The sequence below is a fragment of the Sarcophilus harrisii genome, chromosome 1 (assembly GCF_902635505.1).
Source record: "Sarcophilus harrisii chromosome 1, mSarHar1.11, whole genome shotgun sequence".
Classification (NCBI taxonomy): domain Eukaryota; kingdom Metazoa; phylum Chordata; class Mammalia; order Dasyuromorphia; family Dasyuridae; genus Sarcophilus; species Sarcophilus harrisii.
This window is the reverse complement of record NC_045426.1, coordinates 565,311,583-565,338,584: the sequence shown is the minus strand read 5'-3', so window position 1 is coordinate 565,338,584 and position 27,002 is coordinate 565,311,583. Positions and strand designations below refer to the sequence as shown.

At 34.2% G+C, this 27,002-nt stretch overlaps 1 protein-coding gene across 2 annotated transcripts in view; it reads right to left on the bottom strand.

Annotated features, from left to right (window-relative positions):
* Positions 1 to 27,002, bottom strand: part of WWP1 (WW domain containing E3 ubiquitin protein ligase 1) — a 138,132-nt gene that overhangs the window by 86,789 nt on the left and 24,341 nt on the right. The window contains exon 1 of one of the 2 annotated variants that reach the window (XM_031946950.1): positions 25,005 to 25,037. The exons of the other annotated variant lie outside the window; for it this stretch is intronic. The gene's annotated coding sequence lies outside the window, so the exon portion shown is untranslated. Of the gene's footprint in view, positions 1 to 25,004; positions 25,038 to 27,002 lie in introns of those variants that run through there. 2 annotated transcript variants of the gene reach the window in all.

The window sequence follows — 27,002 nt, the reverse complement described above, 5'->3', positions numbered from 1 at the left end:
GTATGGGCCAATATCATTTAATGAATGACTCAAAAATTTTAAGCAAAATACTATTAAGTAGACTATAGCAATTTTTCTAATAAATCATTAATTTTGAACAAGTTTGATTTATTTTAAGGAAGAAAGGATGGTTCCACATTAGGAAAACAATTAACATAATCCTATTAAAAATCAAAACTTACCAAACCACAGGATTATCTCAATATAAAAAAAGTCCTTAGCAAAATACAATATTCATTGTTTGTGGCAGCCCTCTTTGTAGTGGCCAGAAACTGGAAACTGAGTGTATGCCCATCAATTAGAGAATGGCTGAATAAATTGAGGTATATGAATAATATGGAATATTATTGTTCAGTAAGAAACGACCAACAGGATGATTTCAGAAAGGCCTGGAGAGACTTACATGAACTGATGCTGAGTGAAATGAGCAGGACCAGGAGATCATTATATACTTCAACAACAACACTATATGATGATCAATTCTGATGAATCTGGCCATCTTCAGCAATAAGATGAACCAAATCAGTTCTAATGGAGCAGTAATGAACTGAACCAGCTACACCCAGCGAAAGAACTCTAGGAGATGACTAAGAACCATTACATTGAATTCCCAATCCCTATATTTCTGCCCGCCTGCATTTTTTGATTTCCTTCATAGGCTAATTGTACAATATTTAGGAGTCCGATTCTTTTTGTACAGCAAAATACTGGTTTGGACATGTATACTTATTTTGTATTTAATTTAGACTCTAATATATTTAACATGTATTGGTCATCCTGCCATCTAGGGGAGGGGGTGGAGGGAAGGAGGAGAAAAATTGGAACAAAAGGTTTGGCAATTGTCAATGCTGTAAAATCATCCATGCATATATAACTTGTAAATAAAAAGCTATTTAAAAAAATTCAACATTCATTTGTGCTACAAACAAAAACAAAAACCTGTACAAATTATAGAAATTGAGGAACCTTTTTAAAATATCATGAAAAAATCTATTTAAAACCAAAAGCATCATGTGCAATAAGGATGTACTAGAATCTTTTCAAATAAATTTAGAATAAAACAAGGATGGCTAGTTACCCCGCTATTATTTTTATATTGTTTTGCACTAGGATAAGAAATAGAAATTAAAGGCATAAAGACAGGAAAAGAGGAAGTAAAACTATATCTGTTGATAATTACTTGGAAAATCCTGTTGAATCAACAAAGATGCTAAAAGTTAGACAATAAATAATAGCACAATTGCAGGCTACAAAATATTTTATCACAAATCAACAAGATTTCTATATAATGACAGCAAAACACTTAAAATAAAAATGGAATGGGAAATCCCACTGCAAACAACTATGAAATACAGAAAAATTTGGGGATCAATCAACCAAAGACCTCAAAAAATTTGTACAGATTCAATTACAAAGTGGTCCTTATAGAAATAATGAACTTAAACAATGGAAGAGACTTTAGTGCTCAAAGATAGGCTGTGCCAAATAATAAAAATGCATATATTACCAAAGATAATTTATTGTTCTAATGTTGTAGCAAGTACCAATGGTATATTTTTTAAATCTGATAAAAATATCAAAAAGCATTTAGAAGAAGCAAAAGCTCTAAAACATTAGATGAAATGATGAAAAAAAGTAAGGATGAAAAGGGTAAAAATGGCAAGGTGATTTCTTTTGATATGTGTGTAAATTGGGTTTAAGTGAGGCAAAATTGCATTGTCAGTCTCACTCTTTTCCAGAGTCACCAATGTCCAGTAGCAGGACAAATCAAGAAGACTGGTCATGACTCAAGATGCAGTGGATGATACTGGCATCTCTGATGTTTGACCAAGATCTAAGTGCTCTACAACATCTGCTTCAACTGTCTTCATGGCTATTGGAACAAATTGTTCTCATCTGCCCATTCCATCGGGGAGGTCCATTATATGCCTGTAAAACCTGGACAGTGATGGTATAACATCACCATACCAGGAAAACAAATTGCTTCCATTTGAAATTTTCTCAGGAAGATTCTCAAGATCACCTGACAAGATAAGATACCAGCCAATGAAATTCTTCTTCAAACTAAACTGCCAAGCATTCCATCTCTATTGCTGAGAGAGTTGAGCTGGTCACATTGTTCAAATGACAAACATAACACTTGCCAGAAACACTATTTTATGGAGAAATCCCACAGGACAAGCACTCACAAAATAGTCAGAAAAAGTGACACAAGGACACTTCTCAAGATCTCTGAAGAACATTAGAACTGACTGTATGACACTGGCACAGGACCACCCAGCATAGCATGCCCTCACCAGAGAAGATGTTTGCTCTATGAGCAAAGCAAAATTGAATTAGTTGAGAAAAAAGGCAAGATGGGTAAAATTAAGAGTCCACCCCAGATATTCATAAGGACTTTTTGTGTCCAACCTGTGGCAGAGCATTCTGAGCTTATAATTAGTCTGATCAGCCACAGTTAAAAACACTGTAACTCAACACTAACACAGTGCTGTGATCTTGGTGTCTTCAAGAAAGAAGGACAACCAAATAAATAGGTAACCTTAATATTAAAGAACATACTATTTAAAAAATGAGAAGTTATATATCTCTCATCTCACAACTATAGGAGATATATTCTTAACTAAGCAAAATAGAATAAACTGCAAATGATTAAAGAGATAATTGATTACCAAAATTGGAAAGCTTCTGCCAAAAAATCAAACTAGGATAAGGGGAAAAATTTTGCATCAAGTTTCTCTGATAAAAATTTGGTATTCAAGTTACATAAACAATTCAAATACATATAAGAATAAATCCCCAAAAGATACAAACAAGCAACTCTCAAAAGAATAGCAAAATATTTATAACTACCATTAAAGAATGCTCCAAAAACCCTAAGAGAAATGGTTTCAAAACAAACCCAAGGTTTTATCTCACATCCTGAAGATTAGCAAACATGACAAAAATGGCAAATGGCAATTATTAATGGCAATTAATTAATCAAGGTTTTGAGAACGTTAAGCACACTAATACAGTGGTGTAGCCATGAAATGATGCAATCTTTTTGGAAAACAATTTGGAATTATCTAAATAAAATGACAAAACTTTCCATAGTCCTTTAAACAAAAGTCTATCACAGGACTTATACACCAAGGAAACCATTGGTTAAGAATAAAGTTCCCACATATACCAAAATATTCATAACAGCACTTTATGTGATAACAAAGAATTGTTAAGCCCATCAATTGAAGAATGGCTAAACAAATTATGGTACATGATATAATGGAATTATTGTAATGTAAAAAGTGATATATGTGAATACAAAGAAGGATGGAAAGATTACATAAATCCATGTTAAGTGAAGTAATTAGGGCTGAGAATACAAGATGCACAATAATTACAACAATGTAAATGAAAAGAACAACCACATAGAAAAACATAAAAAGTAAACGTAACAAAATCATAAGAATCAATAAGACTTGAGAGAACAACCCTAATACCCCTTTCATGGAAGAAGGAGGCTCAGTTTTCAATGTATTCATCAGTGCTGATTTTCCCTCTCTTTTTGTCTTTAAAAAAATAATTTCTATGAAATGGCTACACTTGAACTCAGGTCTTCCTAATTCCTTGTCCAGCACTTAAGTCTACTGCATGATGAATAAAACAATCACTGCTTAAAAGCTTACACTGTAAAGAGATAGCAAGTTCATTTAAAAAGAAATACAGTATAACATTAAACAAATCAGTTAAATCTCAAGGTAGTTTATAGGGAGGAAGGCTACCAGCAGTTGGGAGGATCAAGAAAGTTTTCATATAGAAGATGATGTCTGAGCTGTATCCAAAAGGAAGAAAGAGATCAGGAAGCAAACAAAAGGAGGAAGTATATTTCAAGCATGGGAGATGGACAGCTAGATTGGATTATTGAGGAGGAAAAGGAAAATGGGAGAATAGTATTTAATGAAACTATAAAGACAGGCTGAGCTTCAAAGGCTTATTAGAGGAGGTTTTTGTTTTTGTTTATTTTAATTGTAAGTGTAACAGGAAACTACTGAAATCTTTGGTCTGGAACTTCTATGGTCAGATTTGTGCTTAAGGAAAATTAATGCAACTATGTATAGGATTGTACTAAAGTTAGAAAAAACTTTAAAGTTGGTAGATCAGTCTCAGATCTGTGTAGAAGGAATTTGTGGCCAAAGAACTACAAAATATTATGAAATGCAAAATGAATAATTTTGATTACATTAAATTAAAAAGGTTTTGTACAAACAAAACCAATTCAGTCACAATTAGAAGGGAAGCAGAAAACTAGGGGGAAAAAACTTATAACCAAGGATTATGATAAAGTCGCATTTCTAAAATATAGAATTGGCTAAAATTTTACAAATACCAACCATTCTCTGATAAATGGTCAAAGGATATGAAGAGTTTTCAGATGGAGAAATTAAAGTCATTTTTAATCATATGAAAAAAAGTTCTAAATCATTACTGATTAGAGAAATACAAATTAAGACAGCTCTAAGGTACCACTACATACCTGTCAGATTGGCTAAAATGACAGGAAAAAGAAATGTTGGAGGGGATGTGGGAAAACTAAGACACTAATACGTTATTGGTGGAATTGTGAACTGATCCAACCATTCTGGAGAGCAATTTTGGAACTATGCCCCAAAGACTACCAAACTGTACATATTCTTTGATCTAGCAGTATCTCTAGTGGGTCTGTATTCCAAAGAGATCATAAAAAGGAAAAAAGACACACATGTGCAAAAATGTTTATAGTGGCAAGGAACTGGAAACTGAGTGGACGTCCATCAATTAGGGAATGGCTGAATAAGTTATGATATATAAAAGCTATGGAATATTATTGTTCTATAAGAACCAATTAGCAAGATGATTTCAGAAAAGCCTGGACAAACTTAATATGAACTGATATTAAACAAAATGAATAGAACCAAGAGAATACTGTACACAGCAATAATAAGATTATGTGATGATTAACTGTGACGCACATGGCTCTATTCAACAATGAGGTCCCTATAAACTTATGATGGAGAGAACCATCTGCATCCAGAAAGAGGACTGTGGGGAATGAATTTGGATCACAACATATTATTTTCACTTTTTGTTGCTGTTTGCTTGCTTTTTTTCCTTTTTGATCTGGAATTTTCTTGTGCAGCAAGATAAATGTGGAAGAATTGCACATGATTAACCTATATTGGATTACAAGGGGAAGAGGGAAGAAGAAAATTTAGAACACAAGGTTTTGCAAGGGTGAATGATGAAAACTATCTTTACATGTATTTTGAAAATAAAAAGCTACTATTAAAAAAAATAAAGTCAGTAGGCCAATCTTAGTCTTATCTGTAATAATCTAGGCAAAAAGTAACAAAGGCCTGAATAAGAAAGGGTTCTCAAAAAAGACCAAAATGAGATCACTATGTTAACCAAGTTACAGGATGTTCAACTGTGGCTGATCAGATCAATATGAACTCGGAATGCTCTACTACAGGTCAATCACAAATAGTCCATGTGAATATTTTGGGTGGATTCTCTAAACATACGCATCTCACATTTCTTTTGAACTACTTCAATTCTGCTTTGTTCACAAAGTGCAGCAACTTCTCTGATGAGAGCACACCATGCTGGGTGGTCCAATATAAGTGCTTCTTGTATCATATGATCAGTTTCAAAGTTTACTTCATAGAGACATTGAGAGTGTCCAAATTCACTTTTTCTGAGCATCGAGTGAATGCTTGCCCTGTGTGAGTTTTCCAAAAAATATTTTGGCAAGTATACATTTAGCATTCAAACAATGTGGCCAGCCCAACACAGTTACATTCTCTGCAGTAGAATTGGGACATTTGGCAGTTTAGTTCGGGAAAGAACAGTATCTAATATCTTGCCCTGCGAGGTAATCTTCAGAATCTTCCTAAAACAATTCAAATGGAAGTGATTCAGTTTCTTGGCATAGCGCTGGTATATTGAGTACGTTTTAGAATCATACAACAATGAGGTCAGCACAATGGCTCTGTAAACTTTCAGTTTGGTAGTCAAACTAATACCTCTCTTCTCTCAAATTTTCCTTTGGAGCCTCCCAAACACTGAGCTAGCTCTGGCAAGGCATAAGTCAACTTCATTATCAATGCATCAACTTCATTATCAATGCATGCATCCCTGTTAAGTATACTGCCAAGATAAGTGAACTTTTATACAACATTCAAAACTTCTCCATTTGCTCTGATAATTTCACATATGGATGGGGTGATGCTGACTGATAAAGAAGCGGTGTTTTCTTGGTGTTGTTAGGCCAAAATTAGCACTAGAGGAAGAGAACCCCTCCATATTCAGCTTCAGAGGCTACAAGGAATACACAATTATCTGCAAATGCAAAATCACGGACCAATACTTCCCTCTACTTTAGTCTTGGCTTACAGTCTTTTCAAGTTGAAGAATTTACCATCAGTGCAGTAACTGACCTTGATGCCATGGTCATCTTCATTGAAGGTGTATAACAACATGGCTGAAAACATCATGCTAAAAGCATAGGTGTTAGATGAAAAACTGAAGAGGTCAAATTTGAGAAATATTGTCAAGGTAGTAACAGCAAGATCTGATAATTGCATGGACATGCAAGATGAAGTAAGACTGAGAAAAAAGTCCAGGATAATGCTGGTATTACTAAAATAAGACACTAGAGTCCTTAGTATTTAACATGGTGTATGGAATTTAGTAATTCCTTAATAAATGCTTGTTGACTACCTGCTTGAATGTACTGCTTTATTAATTAATGTATTTTTACTTTAGAAATCTTTATATTGCAAAGGTCTATCACTGTTGACTATTTATGGTGGTCATTTTATAAAATCCTCGGCATCTAAGTAAAGTGAGTAGAACCCAAGAGAACATGTACATGGCAACAAGATTATGTGATCATCAATTCTGATGGAAGTGGCTCTTTTCAACAATGAAGTGAATCGAGTTAATTACAACAGATTTGTGATGAAAAGAGTCATCTGCATCCAGAAAGAAGACTGTGGGAATCGATTGTAGATCATAATCAAAGTATTTTCACCTTTTTTGCTGGTGTTTCCTTGCCTTTTTTTTTCCTTTCTCATTTTTTTCCCTTTTTGATCTGATTTTTCTTGTGCAGCATGATAAATGTGGAAACTACATATAGAAGAATTATACATGTCTAACATACATTGGATTACTTGCTGTTGCAGAGAGGATGGAGTGAGAAAAATTTGAAACACAAGGTTTTGCAAGGGTGAATGGTGAAAACTATTTTTTGCATATATTTTGAAAATAAAAAGCTATAATTAAAAAACAACACCACCACCACAAAAAACCTAAGCATCAAGCCTAGGTAACCTTCTATTAGTATAATTGCTTTCTATATAAAAGTTATATTTAATTTACATGCTTTCTAAAATGTAAACTACCATATATGCAACTAAGTGATATTTATTTATTGCTGAGGCCACATTTGAACTCAGGTCCTCCTGACTTCAGGGCTGGTTCTCTATCCACTGTGCCACCTAGCTGTCCCTCTAAAAATCATTTTGAACAAAAGAAAACCTAAAAGCAAAGAATAAATAGATGGACAGTTTGGAACACAATATTTAGTTTTACTATAAAGGTTTTCTTGCAATAGAAATTTATTACTTTATATTTTAGAATCTGCTCTGATGTTCTGCTGTGCACATGGCAATTTTTTTCCTACTATGTATTTAAGTCTTAAGTTTTAAAAAACTGATAAGGTTCAAAAAATTCACTTTCAAATTTTAAAAAATTTGTTACATAATCAGAGCTACAACTGCTAAACTTTACCAATAATAGTAATAGTAAATGAAAAGAAATCTCTTATCTCCTAGTTTTTTTTTTTTTTTGTTTTGTTTTGTTTTAAATTAAATAACTTTTTATTGACAGAACCATGCTGGGGTAATTTTTTTACAACATTATCCCTTGCACTCACTTCTGTTCCGATTTTTCCCCTCCCTCCCTCCACCCTTTCCCTAAAGATGGCAAGCAGTCCTATACATGTTAAATAGATTACAGTAGATCTTGGATACAATATATGTGTGCAGAACCGAACAGTTTTCTTGTTGCTCAGGGAGAATTGGATTTAGAAGGTATAAATAACCTGGGAAGAAGAACAAAAATGCAAGCAGTTTACATTCATTTCCTAGTGTTCTTTCTTTGGGTGTAGCTGCTTCTGTCCATCCTTGATCAATTGAAACTAAGTTAGATCTTGTCTTTGTTGAAGAAATCCACTTCCATCAGAATACATCCTCATACAATATTGCTGTTGAGGTATATAATGATTTCCTGGTTCTGCTCATTTCGCTCAGCATCAGTTCATGTAAGTCTCGCCAATCCTCTCTGTATTCATCCTGCTGGTCATTTCTTACAGAACAATAATATTCCATAACATTCATATACCACAATTTACTCAACCATTCTCCAATTGATGGGCATCCATTCATTTTCCAGCTTCTGGCCACTACAAACAGGGCTGCCACAAACATTTTGGCACATACAGGTCCCTTTCCTTTTTTTAGTATCTCTTTGGGGTATAAGCCCAGTAAAGACACTGCTGGATTCAAAGGGTATGCACAATTTGATAACTTTTTGGGCATAGTTCCAAATTGCTCTCCAGAATGGCTGGATGTATTCACAATTCCACCAACAATGTATCAGTGTCCCTGTTTTCCCACATCCCCTCCAACATTCTGCATTATCTTTCCCTGTCATTCTGGCCAATCTGACAGGTGTACAGTGGTATCTCAGAGTTGTCTTAATTTGCATTTCTCTGATCAATAGTGATTTGGAACACTCTTTCATATGAGTAGTAATAGTTTTAATTTCATCATCTGAAAATTGTCTGTTCATATCCTTTGACCATTTATCAATTGGAGAATGGCTTGATTTCTTATAAATTAGAATCAATTCTCTATATATTTTGTAAATGAGTCCTTTATCAGAACCTTTGACTGTAAAAATATTTTCCTTCTAATCTTGCCTGCATTAGTTTTGTTTATACAAAAACTTTTCAATTTGATATAATCAAAATTTTCAATTTTATAGTGAATAGTGATTTCTAGTTCTTCTTTGGTCATAAATTCCTTCCTCTTCCACAGGTCTGAGAGGTAAACTATCCTATGCTCTTCCAATTTATTTATGATCTCATTCTTTATGCCTAGATCATGAACCCATTTTGACCTTATCTTGGTGTACAGTGTTAAGTGTGGGTCAATGCCTAGTTTCTGCCATTTATCTCCTAGTTTTTGACCAACAGATGCGACTATGTATCTCTCTTAGTCAAGTTCAATGGCTTCCTATTGCGTTTAAAACTGGCATTTAACTTCTACATGCCTGGAATGCATTTTCTCTTTACTTCCACACATCCCTGAATACCTCTGATACAGTTCAGAGACCATCTTCTACAAGTCTTTCTTACCCTTCTACCTGTTACTCAACTACTTTAATCGGTCAGTAAACAAGTATTGTCTACTATGTGCCAGGCACTATGCTAAGCACAAAAAGAAAGTAAAGACAGTCTCTATCCTCAAAAGGCTTACAAATCTAATAGGAAGAGATAACAAGGAAATATAACAAACAAGCTAAAAAGGAAATAATAATAGAGGGAAGACAATGAAATTAATTCAAGTCCAAAGAGGATATAACATACATATGCCCTAGGAGTATATAAATATATCTTCCCCTACAGGAAAATAGGAGGGGAATGGGATAAGGGAAGGGTGGAAGGGTAATGAAAAAAACCCAAAAAACATATTGGGGGAGAAAGTGGTCATTACTTAAACACTTTTTAGGAGGGACAGGGTAAAAAATAAGACAAAATAAATAGAGGAAAATATACTTAGTAATAGTAATTATTTTTTAACAAAATCTTTGAAGCAAGTTTCTGATAAGTTTTCATTTTTCAAAAACGGGGGGGGGGGGGGGGGGGGAGGGAATCAAATTTATAAAAAATAAGAGCCATGTCCCAATTGATAAATAATCAGGGCCCAAAGGACTATAAATTCATGCATATCCTTTGATATAACAGCACCACTATTTGGTATGAATGTCAAAAGAGATTCAGAGGATTTATATATATGTGCAAAAAAATATTTATAGCACCTCTCTTTCTCAGGGGAAAAAAATTGGAAATTGAGAGTGACGAGGGGAGCCCTTCTCTTTCTCTCTCTCTGACTTTGGGAATGAGCCATGAGGTAAAGCACTTGAAGCTCCTGAGACTACCCGAGGGAATCAGATAAAGTGGTTTAAATGGTGGGGCAGGTTAAGTCCTGAGCTAAAGAATTCCAACCCTATTCAACTGAAGATCTATTCAATTCAGTTCAAGTTGTACCCAGCCCCATTAAGGGCAATTCCCAGCTTCCAAGCCAAGGCTTATAAAAGAGCCAATCTAAAACCCTCTGTTTGCAAAAGTCCTAACATGCCATGCCATGCTATGCCAAGGACATCTCTGCCCGCTGGAATAATATTCTCTTCCAGTGCTATCCTCTATCTCCCTCACTTACTTCCCTAAGGAGACTTTATGTCTCTCTGTCGGGATTTCTCTAAACTTTACTTCCCAATGCCTATAATAACCCTTTTTTTTTTAATCAATCTAGGTTTTTGAGTTCATAAATTCCTTTATAAAGAATCTCTGCAACACCAAAAGGGGGGTTCCCCAAACTCCCTACCCATGTGCCGAATCCCAAGGGGGAATTGGGGAGCCAAACCTCTCCATATGGTTCCCTGAACCCCAAACCTGCCACTAGACCTCATCGTTTAACTCCCTGACCACCAGGAATCATCATCTCATTTTGGTTCCCTGAATCTAACCTCATCATTTGGTTCCCTGACAACCCTAAAGGTAGACCTCATCATATTTTGGTTCCCTGACCAAAGGGAACCCCCAAACCTAAACCTTATTAAGAGGATGCCCATCAATTGAAAAACATTATAGTTCTATGAAAAATGATGATCAGGATGCTCTCAGAGAAAAACAAAACAAAACAAAAGAAAACAAAACAAAACAAAACAAAACAAAGTCTTCCATGAACTCAAGCAAAGTGAAATGTACTGTATACAAAATAATAGCAATATTTTGAGAGAATCAGCTGTAAATGATTTTACCATTCTCAGTAGTACAATCATCCATGACTATTCTGAAAGACTTATGAAAAATCCTATCCATACCCAGAGAAGGAAATGATTGTGTCTAAAAACAAATTAAAGCATTCTCTTTCTCTCCCTCTCTCTGTCTTTCTTTTTAACTTTTCTTTCCCTTCCTTCCCCCCCCCCCCATTTTAATTTTCATTAGGGTGGGAAATTGTTTTCTTTCACAATTTAGCTTTTATGGAAATGTTTTGCATAATTTCACATAGAGTTTCTTAATTATGGGTGGGGACAGGAGAGGTAACCTCCCAAATGACTTTGTATTTAACTATTCTGCATATGTTTGCAATTATTCATTTTATATATATATATGTATATGTATTTATTCGCATACACATATGTATACATACATAATATGTATGTATATTTATGTGTATACATGTATTGTCACCCTATTATAACATAAGCTCTTTGTCAGAGAAATTGTTTCACTCTTTGAATATCACCAATGCCTAGTGCAGTGCCTCTCACAGAGAACACAGCAAATAAATCCTAGTTTATAATTTAACTTATGTAAACCTGGCTACTCTTTTCACAATATTTATTTTACTCTTCATTTGACAAATTTCAGTTTCTTTGATATATTGTAAAAGCAGACTCAAGAGAGTAGCATAGAGTGAAATGGACCTAAAAAGGCAACATAGCCCGATTATAGAGGATCTTGAGTGCTAGACTAACAGATGTGGTCTTTATTTAATAAACAAAAATGATCTACTTGAAGAGTTTTTGTAGAAAACGAATACAACCATGAGTCTTACAGCTGGAAAGGACTATAATGATTCTCTAATCTGATATGACAAGATGAATATTACCAAAAGATTAATCTGGTAGCAATATATGATTGAAGACAGAAGACACTCAAATTGGAAAGCTCATTAGAAAACTATTTCAGTAGTCCAGCTAAGAGGAAAATAAAGTGTGAAGGTAGTGGTGAAATCATAAAGATGAAATTAGTGGAAGACATGGTAGAAATAGAAACAATAACACTTAGTGACTGACTAGATTATGTATGAAGAGAGAAGAGAGTAAAATATGACTTAAGTATATGGGTAAATAGGAAAATGGTAGAGCCACTAACTGAATTAAACAGTTAGGTGTTGGGGAAAAAAGGAAGATTTAGAAAGAAAGATATTAAAAGTCTATGCAGTAGCATGTAAAACTGTTGAGACTAGCAATAATTTTGATCTAGTTTCATTTTATGACAGTAATGGTTATGTGTATGTACAATATGTAATCATCTAGATAAACTGAAGTGTTTTCTCAAATTTAATTAGTTCTCTTATCTGTTGGTTTCTGGATTCCCTGTCATATACATTTATTGTGTTGTTTTTAAGAATGAATACTGACTCAAGGGAATGTGCAAAAGTTATAGCTTTTGAAGCATATTTGAATGCCTATTAAGAGACAGCATATAAATGTAGAAATATGTATAGAAAAATTGCACATGTTTAACATATACTGAATTATTTGCTGTCTAAGGGAAAGAATAGAGGAAAGGAGGAAGAAAAATTTGGAACATAAGATTTTGCAAGGCTGAATGAAAACTATTTTTGCATAAATTTTGAAAATAAAACATCTATTATCTTTAAAAAAAGAGAGAGATATCAAAGCAACTATTCGTGTAAAGAATTCAAAAGATCATTCAAGCCCATAATAGGATCAGTTACACCAACTCCCCCAAAAAGTGTAGACAAAACCAAAACAATACCAAGTACTGATAAACTATTGCTGCAAAACAGTCCAACTGGTTAAAACAAACAAACAAACGAGCCAAGTCCCTCAGAGGGTCCTGACAAGCTGAAAGTTTTGTTATTGATTAAAAAGAGCAAGTTCTATAGCAAGAGCAGGTTTCTTGAAGTTAGAAGAAAAGCAAGATCTCACATACAATTTGCCACTATCAAGAAAAAAATGTGTCATGGGCAAGATAATAAGAGTGATAAGGATTGAAAAAAGATAATTTTTCCAGATGAAACATAATTTCCAAGATTATGTCAAAATAGTTGAGAAGTTCTGAGTATCTTCATCAGGTTATAAAATAATCCACTAAAAAAGGTTTGAGCAATTTTTCACTTCCAGTGAACCTAGATACCTTGTCTCCAATGAGGTAATGATGAACTGATAAATATGATGACATACATAGAAGAACTGTTTCTGAATTAAGGAAATTCCCAAAATGAAATGGAATCATATAATACAATATAACATGCCACATTTAATATAAAGTTAAGAAATGTATTCAAGAGATGGAAAAAAACATGTGCTTACTTCCATAATTTAAACCCAAGCAAAAATGGGTTTGGGGCTATAATCAATTAGATTTAGAAAATAGACTATTCATATAAAGTTATGTTAAACCATCATACACAGCAACAAAATTATATACTGATCAACTACAACTTACTCAGTTCTTTCAGCAATACAATGATGCAAGACGATTCCAATAGTTTTGGGATAGAAAATGCCATCTCATCCAGAGAGAAAACTATGGAACTTACATGTGAATTGAAGCATACTATTTTCACTATTTTTTGGGAGGGGTGGGGGAAGTTGCATTTTTTTTCTCGTGGTTTTTCCTTTTTGTTCTAACTTTTCTTTCACAACTTGACTAATATGGAAATATGTTTAAAAGGATTTCACATGTATAGCCTATATCAGATTGTTTGCTGTCTTGGGGAGCTAAAAGGAGGAGGGAGGAAAAAAAAATCTGAAATTCAAAATCTTATAAAAATGAATGCTGAAAACTATTTTTACATATAATTGAAAAATAAAATACCACTGAAATTAAAAAAAAAAAAAAAAAGAATAGGATCTCCATTATGGTGATCATGAATTTTACCTTAGCATTTGCTAAGGAGAAATTACTATTAAATGACTTTTTAAATAGTTTCCTAATGAATAGCAGGGTTTGAAGTGTTAGAAGTTGAAAGCACTACATGTATCAATATATCAACTATTAAAATAAGTTATTTTAATTAAAAGGAATTAAGATAGTTTAAAGAAGACTTTTTATTTTATAAAATAAAACCAATACCAAAAGAAAGTATGTGACATAAGTGTTGATGAAAAATATTAAAATGTGACAAAATTTTGTCTATTCAATAGCAAATTATACAAAACAAGTTAACTATGGCAAATGGAAAACATATTGTATATTTGTTGCAGCCAGCTTTTAGGAGCTCTAGTTTATTATGTAGTACAGCTTTGTTGATAATACATTTATTTTTGCAAACGTGATCAGGGCATGGACAGTAGACAATCCCCGATCACCACATTGCAGAAAACATTGTGCATCAAGGGTCAAAGTGGCCTCAGTACTCCCTCTAGGCAGGTTCCCATAATTCAGCACATACTAAAGGGGTTTTTAAAAAATATTTTCCAAACCTCCAGCCTTATTTCTTCAACAGCCTTTGAGATGTCTCAAACTGAATGTCCTGTAGATGTCTTAAAGTTAACATATCTAAAACTGAACTCTCCTCTCTAAAACTGAAACCTCTTTTTTTAACTTACCCATTCCTATCAAGCACATTACCATCCTCCAAGTTACCCAGGCTTAAAAAATATGAGGCATCCCCAACTCTTCACTCTCTACATCCAATACTGAATTTACATTCAAGTTCTGTCCATTCTCCCTTTACACCATTCTCTCTTATATGTTCCCTTCTATCCTCTGAAACTGTGTTGAGGACTCTCATCACCTGTGCTTTGCCTACTACGACAGCTTGCTACCGTATTGCAACCATATTTTAACCCTGTTACAGAAGTCTATCCCCATTCTAATCCATCCCCTTCTTGACTTGAGACTTGAGAACATCAATGTGACCATATTATGCTTAAACTCCAGTGACTCTATTATCTCCAGAATCAAATGTAAGAGCCTCTACTAAGTTTCATAACTAGACCACTTCTTAACATTTTAAAGTCATATCACATCTTAATCTCCAAGTCCTCTGTAATCCAGCTATTCTGATTTGTTTTGTTTATGAATATTACACTCTACCATAGTTTTCACTTGCTGTTCCTCATGCCACTAGGTGTGATAGGATGTATGCTAAATCCAAAGTCATGACGATGCAAGTTAAAATTCAGCCTCAGACTCTTAAGAGCTGTTACCCTAGGCATGTTACCCTGCCTCATTTCCATGCAGATATCTAAGAATCACAGACATGTAACCACCCCAAGCATCTTGCCATCTGACTTGCCCTCTCTTTTCTACTCAGAAAAGGATCCTCTAAGACCAGACCTTCTCACCATCATGTTAGTTAGATGATAATTCACATTTTTATTTGTAACCTTAGTGCTTATTTAGCACACTGCCTGGGATATAGTTGGTCAGTGATTCATGTAAGAAGATTTTCGTTCATTAAAATTGAAAGGAAGGCACCTCTAGGAATTTGAAAAATACATAAGACAATTAAACATGAGTTTCTAAAATATTTTAAAATCTGTATCGCAGCATCTTTGGTAAATGATTAATTGGAAGTAACTTACTTTGTCTTGTCAACTTTTAACTATTTCAGTAGAAGAGACACTACTTAACAAAATATATTTACACAATAATGACTTACTTCTAAAGCATTAATTAACTTCCAACTGCTATTAACATATAAATTTTGAGTTCAAATCTTCAAAGCCCATCTATTAGGGCCTGCCTGCTATAAGAATTAAGTGATTTGAGATTTGTAAAACTTCAACCTATTTTAACTAAAATAGTTTGTAGATTAATGGTATAATGAAGCAGCATGCTGCAGTATAAAGAGTGTAGATTCTGGGATCAAAGTTCAAATTGTGATAGCCTCCAAATCACTATTGATCAGAAAAATGCAAATTAAGACAATTCTGAAATACCACCACACACCTGTCAGATTGGCTAAGATGACAGGAAAAAATAATGATGAATGTTGGAAGGGATGTGGGAAAACTGGGACACTAATGCGTTGTTGGTGGAGTTGTGAACGAATCCAACCATTCTGGAGAGCAATCTGGAATTATGCCCAAAAAGTTATCAAACTGTGCATACCCTTTGATCCAGCAGTGCTACTACTGGGCTTATACTCCCCAAAGAGATATTAAAGAAGGGAAAGGGATCTGTATGTGCCAAAATGTTTGTGGCAGCCTGTTTGTAATGGCTAGAAACTGGGAAATGAATGAATGCTCATCAATTGGAGAATGGTTGGGTAAATTGTGGTATATGAATGTTATGGAATATTATTGTTCTGTAAGAAATGACCAGCAGGATGAATACAAAGAGGAGCAGAACCAGGAGATCATTCTATATTTCAACAGCAATACTGTATGAGGATATATTCTGATGGAAGTGGATTTCTTCAACAAAGAGAAGATTTAATTCAGTTCCAACTGATCAATGATGGATAGAAGCAGCTACACTCAAAGAAAGAACACTGGGAAAATGAATGCAAACTGTTTGCATTTTTGTTTTCCTTCCTGGGTTATTTTTACCTTCTGAATCCAATTCTTCCTGTGCAACAAGAGAACTGTTGGTTCTGCACACATATATTATATCTAGGATATACTGTAACAGATTTAACATGTATAGGACTGCTTGCCATCTGGGGGAGGGGGTCGAGGGAGGGAGGGGAAAAGTAGGAACAGAAGTGAGTGCAAGGGATAATATTGTAAAAAATTACCCAGGCATGGGTTCTGTCAATAAAAAAGTTATAATTATTTTTTTAAAAAATTGTGATAGCCATTTTCTATGTAGATAAAGCATATAACCTTTCTATTTTTCTCCTCATCTGTATAATGGGAAGTCTGGCCTCTAGAATCCTTTTCAATTCAAAATCTAGTCCTGGAAGCAGAAAGACTCGAATTAAAAAAAAAAAAACGACCTTTGCTACTAGCTCTATGACCCTAGGCAAGACACATAACCTGTTTGCCTCAGATTCTTCAACTGTAAAATGGGGGTAAATCATAGCATTACTTCCCAGAGCTGTTGTGAGATCAGCATCTGGAACATAGTTGACGCTATAGAAATGCTTGCTATATTGTAATTGTGTAATTGAAATGGTATTTGCTTCTACCAGGTTCAAAAACCATTCTTCTCCCATTGGTAGTAGTGTTGTTTCATTAATGTCCTAAATGATTCAAAAATTAACTTCAGGCAACTCCATAAAGTCACTCATAATCTATTCCAAAAACTGTAATCTCTTTATAACAATTTACTGCAGTTATAACTCTAGAGTCTGAAATGTAACTGGAGACTATGAGCTCTCTAGTTCATAGTGTTATTTAAGTTCTTTAGCATACCATAAATTAACGTTATATTTATGTAGATTGCATTTTCATTTAATTATAAAGGTAAATATAATTTTTAAATATTATTTTTTCCCACTATGCTACTAAGATTTCCCAGGAAAATGTCACTATTGTTTCCATCAGGGAAAGGAGTACCTATGGAATGAGGCTGGACTATCAAGATATCAAATAAATAATTTACTGGTTATGTTGCCACTACTATTGGGAAATCATAATGGATACATCACATAAATAAGTGCTACTGATTTACTCCTGAGAGTGGAATGACTCCCAATGATGAAAATACTGCTCTCTGGATACCTGACTCTAAGGCAACCGAATGGATGTGATGTCAGAAAGCAAAATTTCTGTGTGTTAATCATCAGCATTGATACAAATGTGGCTTTGTTGTATGTAACTCCATGCTTAAAAAATCAAATTTTTCTAGTCAGTCCTCCAAGTCCCAGTAAATTTTTTTCTTTGGCCTACTTTTTTTCAGGAAAATTTGGCTATAACTCAACTGTATCAGAATATGATATTTAACCATTTAAGTACCCTTGAATAATAACTTATAATGATGAAGATGATAATGATAGTGACTGAGGGCATAAAAGTATTTTAGAAATGCAAATTAGTATGATCAGAGATACCTGAATTATGGAAAATTTATAACAGGAGCTTCTAAAAATTTCATTCTAGCCATAAATCTTCTCATCTATATGCTTCAGTATACTCTATACTGAGTACTTCCACTCTTCTGCAAAGATATATTGCAAATATATCAGTTAACTTTTCAACTTCTTATACTTTAGTATATCTAGATAGTTCTTTGTATATAATTTTTTTTTTTTTTTTTTTAACTGAGGCACCTGGAGTTAAGTGATATGCCCAGGGTCACACAGCTAGGAAGTGTTCAGTGTCTGAGGCCAGATTTGAACTCCAGGTCCTCCTGACTTCAGGGCTGGTGCTCTATCCACTCTAGCTGTCTCCTTTGCATATAATTTTGAAGTAATCTACCAGTTTTTTTCTAAAGAAAATTTAATAGTGCACATGCAACTCTGATACTTTCATTATGCATTTTGATATGAAAGTAACTTAAAATATCATAAAATTGTGGAACAAAATATTTTGGGATTAATATATTAATTACATAAATAATTTTCTTAATCCTAGCTAAGGATTAAGATACCATAGATATAGATATATTTTATTTAAAATGACTTTTAACTTTTCCTCTTGTAAAACTGTTTTGCTTTATATAGATAACAGTCATGGGAAATAAGTTCTAATAGTCCCCCATTTTCAACTGTTATCAATAAAAGAAAAAAAACCAATTTTTTGGAATTAAAAATGGTAAAACTAGTGCTGATGAAAGGACATGAGGAGAAAATACTTTTGATGGTCCATACATAACTTTCAATGCATCATAAAAATGCTTTGATTATTCCTATCAGCATAAAAACTCAATTTCATCTGCCTTCAGACTGAGCAAAATATCCTGCACTTCTCTAAGTTTCAATTATATTTGATGGAATTGAATGCTACCTTCTTAGAGATGGATGGACTATCCTGCTGATACACCCAGTGGAGTTTTTGTCTTTCATTTGTTTGAATTTTTTCATCATTTTCGTCAAACTAGGCTTGATATTTCCAAATGTTCTGTTTCTAGATGAGTCAACGGCAGTATCACACACCAAATCTCTGAAAAATGCCCAACTCTGTTGGGCTAACCACACTGTTCAAATGACAAACACTTGCCAAAAAGACTATTTCATGGAGAAATCCCACAGGGCAAGCATTCACAAGATGGTCAGAATAAGAGGTACAAGAACACCATAAAGCTCTCTCTCTCTAACTTTAGAACTAATTGTATGACATGAGACACGTTGACACAGGAAACAAACACAGTGTGTCATCCTTATCAGATAAAGTATTGTGCTCTATAAACTCAGAAGAAATACAAGATACACAAAATTAGAGGGTTCACCCTAAATGTTCATAGCAACTATTTATGTCCAACCTGTGGCAGAGCTTTCTGAGCTCGTCTTGGTCTGATCAGCTACAATCAGACAAATTCAAAAGTGATGTTATTTTGGTCCTCTTTGAAAGTGAAGGACAACAATCGGCAGGACTTGGAAAAGCTAGAATTAAATTAGTTGCAAAAATAAAAATGACCATTGTTTTAAAAATAACTTTAACATATTTAACTTCAAACAAATTTTTGATTGCTGAGAGATCTTGTCTTTTAATCCCAGTGTAAATGAATATTATGCTTCAGTTTTGTAAAATTCCAAAACCAACAATTTTGTAAAATGGCAGATTTGTTTCTGATATCATTTTGGATTCATATAGATGAAATAAAGCAAATTATCTTTAAAACACCTTTGTTTTATTAAAAGTAGGCAATTTTTGAAAAATGAGTTTCTGCATTGTTAATTCTGAGGCACCCATTAGATCAAAAGTTTATTTACTTAGTGGGTACTTAATTAATCCAAGTAGTGGGATAAAAAGTAACTCCCAAAAGTCTCTTGGAAACCTTCTTGGAAAGCCCTGACCCTGGTTAACCTGGGCAAGTACAGGGTTCCCTCTTCTCATGGACTGTATGCCTCAAGGGCAGCCCTAGGTTTGGTTTATTAGTAGAGACTAATCAGTACCCAAACAAGAACCTGCTAATTGGACAGTCACAACCCAATAGTCACTCAGAATACTCCCCAACCTGAGAGCACAGTGCTTCCCTTTTCAGTTCTTCCCCATTTGGTTATTATATTGTCATATCGGATCTTCCCTTTTACAAGACAGGAAGCTGAAGCAGGTCCCTGCAACAGATTACCAGGAGTCGGTCACTCAGTTACGAGACATCTGAGGGCAGATTTCAGGCAGGTCTCCAGTCCAGGATGCTTTGGAACCTCTGGATGATAAATGAAACTTAAGTCTTTGCCCTGAAAGGATTACATGGGGGCGGGGGGTATTCCATGATTGATCTTCCTAAGGAAAGACCAGCTGCTCTAACAGTGAAGAGGGTCAGAAAAGACCTGAACAGGTGAGAGTTTCAAAGGAAGGAAGCTATGGTTGAGATACTACATTTGGAATTAGACTGGACTCAGGTGAAACTGTAATATCTTTTCCTTTTCTCTAAAATGAGGGGGTTAGAACTATATTACCTATAGTCAAGTCATAGTCCAGTAGGGCTACAGTGCTTACTGCAACCCAGCCAGCTCAATGATATACACAGACCATCTAGGTATAAGGGCAACAAAGCCTACGTATAGCTGACATCAATTATATACAGGTTCAGATTGCATATGTAACTTCTTATGATCAGCTTTCAATAGATTATATAATATAAACCTCAAGTTTATAATCAGCCTGTCCAAGGATATGACATCAACCATCCAATTATCATACAATGAAATCTACATATGAACCCAGCCTACTTAACACAACCTATGGGCAACTGTTCAGCAACTGTTGCACCTGAAAAATTCTAGAATGGTAGCAAGCCCATCAAGACTAGTCAGCTTCAATCTTCAATACAGCAGGCTAGCCTAGGACAAAAACAAAGCAACTAGTTTGCACAAAGGTGCACTACAGTTAAAGACAAAAAGGCAGTCACTATGCCTCCATTCTATTTCCTTGCACAAAATAAGTGGATGAGAACAGTTTGTTACAATAGCCATGATGGCAGCTAAAGCAGGCCCTGTGGAGCACTAAAGAGCTTGATCAGACATTAGACACCAAGGTAATCTACTGCATCCTGGGCTGCCATCAGTCACCATGGCTTCTATCCTGTCACAAAACAACTATGGGGAGCAACACTCCACTAATTATCCTTCCCTATCAAAATGGATCTCCTACAGCCAAGCTCCAGGTTAACATAGCTCAAAAAAGCAGTATCTATGAATAAATAGAGTGCATTTGGCACTGACCTAGCATCTATTGTGCCTTAAGATATTAGATAATAATACCTACCTTTTTACATTATGTTTTTAAGATTGAAAAAGTGTTTCACAGGTATTCTTCTTTGAGCTAATGATAGTATAAAAAACATTACAAAAAACCCACAACATTTAAAAACTCAGCTTATTTCTGGGGAAAACAATGTAAAAACTCTCAAATCTGCACACTTCATCTCTGCAACAGTTTTCTACTATTTAAAACTCTTCTAAATGACTCTAAAGTCATTTGTTAAAAATCCAATATTCAATTATTTTGCAAGAATTGCAATTGTAAGATTAAAATTATATGAAAATTTACTAGCAAAAGTTCAACAATAATTTGTGTGTAGATCATAAAAATTTATAAGAGGTAGACTAGATATAAAAACTAATATAATTTATTAAACATTTGTTAAGTATTTTTTCAATTGGAATATAGGATAGTTTATCTCTCAGACTTGTGGAGGAGGAAGAAATTTGTGACCAAAGACAACTAGAGACCATTATTGATCACAAAATAGAAAATTTTGATTACATCAAATTAAAAACCTTCTGTACAAACAAAACTAATGTAAACAAGATTAGAAGGGAAGCAACAAACTGGGAAAACATCTTCACAGTTAAAGGTTCTGATAAAGGCCTCATTTCCAAAATATATAGAGAACTGATTCTAATTTATAAGAAACCAAGCCATTCTCCAATTGACAAATGGTCAAAGGATATGAACAGACAATTTTCAGACGATGAAATTGAAACGATTACCACTCATATGAAAGTGTTCCAAATCATTATTAATCAGAGAAATGGAAATTAAGACAACTCTGAGATACCACTACACACCTGTCAGATTGGCTAAGATGACAGGAAAAAATAATGATGATTGTTGGAGGGGATGCGGGAAAACTGGGACACTGATACATTGTTGGTGGAGTTGTGAACGAATCCAACCATTCTGGAGAGCAGTCTGGAACTATGCCCAAAAAGTTATCAAACTGTGCATACCCTTTGACTCAGCAGTGCTACTACTGGGCTTATACCCCAAGGAGATACTAAAGAAGAGAACGGGACCTGTATGTGCCAAAATGTTTGTGGCAGCCCTGTTTGTAGTGGCTAGAAACTGGAAAATGAATGAATGCCCATCAATTGGAGAATGGTTGGGTAAATTGTGGTATATGAATGTTATGAAATATTATTGTTCTGTAAGAAATGACCAGCAGGATGAATACAGAGAGGCTTGGAGAGACTTACATGAACTGATGCTAAGTGAAATGAGCAGAACCAAGAGATCATTATATACGTCAACAACGATACTGTATGAAGATGTACTCTGATGGAAGTGGATTTCTTTGACAAAGAGACCTAATTCAGTTTCAATTGATCAATGATGGACAGAAGCAGCTACACCCAAAGAAAAATAACTGGGAAATGAATGTGAACTGTTTGCATTTTTGTTTTTCTTCCCGGGTTATTTTTACCTTCTGAATCCAATTCTCCCTGTGCAACAAGAAAACTGTTTGGTTCTGCACACATATATTGTATCTAGGATATACTAAGACATATTCAACATATATAGGACTGTTTGCCATCTAGGGGAGGGAAAAATCGGAACAGAAGTGAGTACAAGGGATAATGTAAAAAAAATTACCCTGGCATGGGTTATGTCAATAAAAAGTTATTATTTTCAAAAAAAGTGTTTTTTCAATTTATGATACTCATTAAAATCAAGTATGGAAATAAATTTAACTTTCAAATTACTGCTCAAAAGTATTAATATTTAAATCAATATTTTAAAAAACAAAAAGTGCTTTCAAACATACTGCTGACACTAAAATATCAATAAGAATAACACAAAGATTTTCTTATCATTAAAACAATTCCAAACACATGATCTTCAAAAAATGAAAAGTTTTTTGAGAGAGATTTAGAAGAAGAAATTAAACCCATATAAGGAGGAGGAGGCAAATGTCATCCTGTTATCTTGTATTACTTATCCTTGATGATATTCAAGAGTGAATCTACAGAAAATAATTTTATATCCCAATTCATCAAAATCCCATTCAATCTCAAAAAGCATGTTTTATCCACCTGTATTATATCTACCAAACACTGAATACAAAAAAAAATCAAGATAACAAATTTTCATGGCACAGCTTGTCTGTACCTATCAAAAAAATGTGAAAAGAATAAGATATAACAGTAATGATATATGGGGAAAAAAGCAACATAAAGGAAATCTGCAATCAGGCTTTAACAGGATTCTTAATCTTTTTTTTTTTTTTTTTTTTTTTTAACTTTTGTCCCTTTATTCCTTTGGCAGTACAATAAAAAACCTATGGACCCCTTCTCTAAAAAATATTTCTAAATATAAAAATGAAATATACAAGATTACAAAGGAAACCATACAAACTGTCAAAATACAATTATCTTAAAACCTATAACAAAAGAAAATAGGCTAAGATAGAAAGAAAAGCTCAAGTATGCCAGAAACTATGCTATATATGAGGATGATGGAATAAATGCATAAGAGCAAAACTCATGAATAGAAGATTAGATTCTGGAATATTCTTTATCTAAAGATAAAGAATTTTTTAAAAGGACAGCTATTAGGAGCAAGATGTTCCAAATGAATATATTTAAAGTAAAAGAATGGAGAGGATTCTATATGCTTTTATCTGGACTGGAAGATGGAGATATTTACTTAAAACCCACAAAATAAAGAAAAAGAATATAAAAGTAATTTCAAGGAGTATGGGATAGGACAGGGCAATAAGTCAATGGGCAGGGATTGGAGTGAGCAGAATTCTGAGAGGAGACTAGGATAAGATTCATGTTAGGAAATCCAACCACATGGACAAAATTCTAATTTTAAAGGGGCAATAGAGGGAAGGGGGAAATATAAAATAATTTAAATGAAAAAAACCATAAAACTCTGCCCACTGATTTCAAGTGGTCTAGGATAGGGGCAGCATCACAATTCTAAAAGGGATGGTATGAGGACCCAAATAGCTGAAGGCAATGACAGCCAAGAAAGTCAGTTATTAAGGAAGCCTCTAATCTCAATCACTGTCAGCAAAAACAGAGCTAGTGGCCAATGGTGATATAAGTGATACCTCTTCTCTAATAACTAATAGTGACTTCTACCACTCTGGTGACAGAGAACTGAAAATTGTTGCTGGTTTTAAAGATAGAATGAAGGGCAAAATGAGGTTAAAATTCCCTATTTCTTTGAGAGACTTAAACTTGTTCTAAGATAAAGATGGGCAGAAAGGCCTTATCACCTCACCCACTGGGAAAAATTACTTCAACTCATATTAGTACTACCATTACCATCACCACAATCTCAACATTTATATAGCACTTTTAGCATATTTAGAATAGGAATTTAAGAATATCTCGCAGGACCAACCTATGTCAAATGACACATTAAATTTTTTAACCTGAAAGAAAACAAATAGTAGGATGAAAATTTTTATTTCAAAGTAAAAATATTTTTGTCAGTTGACATGCCTAGACCTTCTACTGTTAAGGTTTGCAAGAACTTTACACACATTACCTTATCTGATCTTTACAATAATACTATGAAATAAAAACTACTATCCCCATTTTATAGGTGAGGAAATTGATACTCAGAAAGTTTAAGTGACTTACCCATGGTCACACAGTAAGTACTGGAGGTAGAATTCAAACCCAGGTCTCTCCTGACTCCAAATCCAGTGCTCTTTCCACTACACCACGCTGCCTCTCTAAAGAAGAGATGTAGAGAGGATTTAAAGTGTGGAGGAGAAAAGGTAAGGGAACTTAAAACAGATGACTGATTTTGTTAGTAAGGCAAGAGGCAAGGTCAAAAGCAGAGTAAAAGTTCAACATAAATACCAAATGAGAACACTAGCAATGCACAAAAGTATATGCATCTTATTATTTCTTAAAACAATCTAACCAGTGCAAAAGTTACCACAATCAGCAAAATGAAAGCGCCTCAAAACTTGTCTTTAGTCAGTTGGCACTTCACCTTCTTGCCAAGTGAAAATGCCATGTTTTCAAGTGAAATTTGGAATACAAGTTCACTTGTAAAACATGAGAAGCTTAGATTTGGACTTAAAGAGCATCTCTCTATTAAGAAAAATAAAACTGAATGAAATTATTTTGCCTTTGTGATCACCCTGATTGATATTTTTTAATATTCCACTCCTACTTTATATAATTCCATTTCAGAAAATAAACTAAATGCTAATAAAGCTAAATACATCAAAGCATATGTCTTGAGAAAATCAATTAGCAAGTGAAGTCTATGTGCCCCCCCCAAAAAAGGCTCTATTCTTACTTTTACAGAAAAAAGTATTTGAGATGTTAACAAAAATATAAAACAGAATCCAAGTTGGAGTCAGGGAGGGCAAGGAAAGAGAGGGGAGATCACAATTATATTTAAATAGCAAATATTTAACAATATGTAGTAGAACATATCCTTTAAATTGATAGCTGTCTTATGATTTATTGGACTTTTTGCCAAGATAGTTCAGTGAAAGCAAGCAGACTGTCCGGCTCCCATATTTCCAATCCTGAAAAACCTAAAAATTACATCAAAACACATAATAATCTCTAAGAAGCCCAAAATAAGAAAAAGAATAGGTAAACAGTCTGGGAGTCTCCCAAACAACCAGCCCAGAAGTAGGCTGAAAGCTTTTCAGAGACAGAGGCAACTCCTCAGCGTATGGAAATCAGATCCTACCAAGAGCAACAACAATCGGTCCAAGACAGAACAGGGCCATGGATTCCCAATTCCCTAGCATTCAGTTCTAAGAGATTAAAGAAAGGAAGTGAGGGAGGAGTGGAACTTCTGTTCTATTTAATCTGTGTTTTGCAGTTTATGTTTTGCACTCCTTTTACTAATAAACAGCTTGTTTGATGGGAGATGCCCTTTCTTGCAAGATTGCTTTTTCTTACTCTGAGAGCAAAAGATTGTTTTTGTGATTGCTACTATCCCACACAAAATGAAATGAAAAGTTTAAAAAAAATAGAATGAAAGTTCTTGAGAATATAAGAAGAAACTTAAGTACTTAGATAAAGTAGTTAACTTTACTTAACAGCTTCCCTAATAATCATAATGAACCAAACAGAAATCCATGATTCCATGACAAATCAAGAAACTACAGGGGGGAGGGTGGGAAAAGAAGAAAATGTAAAGCATTTGGTAGGGAAAAAAAGTCACTTGGAAAACAAGTTGAAAAGATCTAGTTGGTTAAGACTACCCAAAAAACATAATAACAAGGAGCCTGTAACCCCATATTTCTTTTAATTTCAAGAGTATTTCATTTTTCTGATTACAAGTAAAGATAGTTTTCAACATTCATTCTGGTAAAATTTTGAGTTCCAAACTTTTTGCTCTCTTCTGCTTTTAACCTCCCCCTCCCCAAGACAGCAATCAATTTGACATAGGTTATACATTTTAAATATCATTCCATAAGAAATTTCCATATCAAAATGAAAAGTGAATCTGTTAGAACCTGAGGGCAAAGTGACAAGGGAAAGAAACCATAACTTACTGAAAAAAAACCCCAAAAGATAAATCCCAGAAATTTCAGAATTTCCACATCAAAGAAAAAATGCTGCAAATACTCAAGAGTTTAAGTACCAAGAAATTGTGGTCAG